Below are 2,412 nucleotides of genomic sequence, written 5' to 3'. Positions count from 1 at the left end.
TTGTATATACTCGTATGTACCACCTCCTCTTTATCCATTTTTCCATCAACAGACACCCAGGCTGCCTCCACATCTTGGACATTGTAAGCAATGCTGCAATGAACATATGGATGGACATGTTCCCTTAAAGTACCTTGGACTTCTTCAGTTCAATACCCAGAAGTGGGATTACTGGATCTTTCTTTGTCTCTTGTAGCCTTTGTTTTAGGTTTATTTTTTTCTGGTATAAGTATTGCTACTGCAGCTTTTTTGTTTGTTTGTTTGGTTTGTTTCCATTTTAATGAAATATCTTTTTCCTATCCCTTTACTTTCTGTCTGTGTGTGCTTTTCTGTCTGAACTGAGTCTCTTGTAGGCAGCATATTTAAGAGTCTTGTTTCCTCATATATTCAGCCACCCTAACTTCCCCCACCCCCTGAATAGGTTTTATTACACACAGAGGGGATGGGTTTCATTCCTTCTTGGCTGCTGCCTTCTTCATGGCTGCAAGGACATTGCTCAGCTCCTCTCTCTTCCTTTTGGCATGGATGTGTGTCCCCACCCTTTTCTTGATGAACTTCAAGGCCCACTTGTCCTTAGAGACATTGAGCAGTTCCATGGCATGATGCTCATAGGGGGCAAAGCTGCACACCTCTGGGATCATGTCCTGCATGAAATTGGTATGTTTGTTGAGGTCTCTGTGGCAGTGGCTGTGCCTAGGCTTGCTGACGTTCTTGGTTACTTTGTGGCCCTTATTGAGGCCTATGGCCATGGGATAGTGCAGAGACATGGCTACTGCTGGCACGGCTGAAAGGGCAGCCACCCTAGCTTTTGATTGGAGTATTTAATCCATTTACATTTAAAGTAATTGTTGCTACATATACAGTTATTGCCGTTTTATTATTCATATTTTTGTTCTTTCTTTTTTCTTTTCAGCTTGCAGAAGTCCCTCTAAGACTCTTTGTAATACTGGTTTTGTGGTGATGAACTCCTTTAGTTTTATTCTTGTATGGGAAACTCTTTATCTGTCCTTCGATTCTAAATGATAGCTTTGATGGGTAGAGTAATCTTGGTTGTAGAGCCTTATGTTTTCTTCATCACTTTGAATATGTTCTGCTAATCCCTTCTGGCCTGCAAAGTTTCTGTTGAGAAATTGGCAGACAGTCTTATGGGAGCTCCCTTGTAGGTGACTAACTGCTTTTCTCTTGTTGTATTAAAGGTTCTCTTTGTTTTTAACCTCTAGCATCTTAATTATGATGTGTCTTGATGTTGGCCTTTTTGCGTTCATCTTGTTTGGGACTCTGTGCTGTCTGGACTTGTATATGTATTTCCTTCACCAGGGTTGAAAGTTTTCCATCATTATTTCTTCAGATAGGTTCTCAATTCCTTGCTCTCATTCTCCTTGTGGTCCTCCTATGATACACATGTTGGTATGCTTGATGTTGTTCCTGAGGCCCCTAAGCTGTCTTCATTTTTTTTTTTTTTTTGGATTCTTTTTTCTTTTTGCTGTTCTAATTGGGTGTTTTCAGCTATGTTATCTTCTAAATTGCTGACTTGATCCTCTGATTCATCTAATATACTATTGATTCCCTCTACTGTATTCTTCATTTTAGTTTTTGTATTATTCATTTCTGACTGTTTCTTTTTTATGTTTTCTATCACTATTTTTATTTTTCCTATCTCTTTGTTGAAGTTCTCCCTGAGATCATTGAACATCCTTATAACCAGTGAATAGAACACTGTGTCTGGTGGATTGCTTGTCTCCATTTTGTTTACTTATTTTTCTGGAGCTTTGTTCTGTTCTTTTATTTGGGACATGTTTCTTTGTCTCCCATTTTGGCTGCCTCTTTGTGTTTATTTCTATGTAGTGCTGCTATGCCTCCTTGTCTTAGTAGAGTGGTATTATGTAGTAGGTCTCCTGTAGGACCCAGTGGTACAGTCCCTCTGGTCACTAGAGCTGGGTGCTGCAGGTGTGTCCCTTGTGTGTGTTGTATGTGTTTTCCTGTTGTAGTTAAGCCTTGGTTGCTGTTTGCACGTTAATAGGAGGGATTAACCCTCAGGCTGATTTATTGTAAGAACTGGTTTTGACTATAGTGGAGGAGGTATTGTGCAAGGGCTGACCCTACAGAGAAGGGTTCACTTTAGTGGGGCTCTGATGCCTGCCCAGTTTGCCCTTTGTGTGTGTTGTCCTTGGAGGCAGCCAAGTCATGTTCTGGCTTGGTCCAAAGCTGGCCACTGGGTGTGCCAGACCAGGGGGCTACTGAAAGGTGCCTCACCACAGGCTAAGTTTCAGTGCAGCTTGTGCCTTGCCTGGTGCCACCTGGTATGAGCCACAAAGCAAACCACAGGTGGCCACCACCCACCCTGGGCTTGAAGGTACTTTGAGAAGCCAATCTGTGAATTAAGGCTGGCTGCCACCAGTGCTGATTTAGGCT

General features: G+C 42.0%; 1 pseudogene; it reads right to left on the bottom strand.

Moving 5' to 3' along the window:
* Positions 1-449: 449 nt before the first annotated feature.
* LOC109449822 (large ribosomal subunit protein eL36) lies at positions 450-767 on the bottom strand (annotated as a pseudogene).
* Positions 768-2,412: the final 1,645 nt, after the last annotated feature.

This window comes from Rhinolophus sinicus, linkage group LG04 (assembly GCF_036562045.2).
Source record: "Rhinolophus sinicus isolate RSC01 linkage group LG04, ASM3656204v1, whole genome shotgun sequence".
Classification (NCBI taxonomy): domain Eukaryota; kingdom Metazoa; phylum Chordata; class Mammalia; order Chiroptera; family Rhinolophidae; genus Rhinolophus; species Rhinolophus sinicus.
Note: the sequence above shows the minus strand (reverse complement) of the source record. Positions and strands in the feature narration are given on the sequence as shown.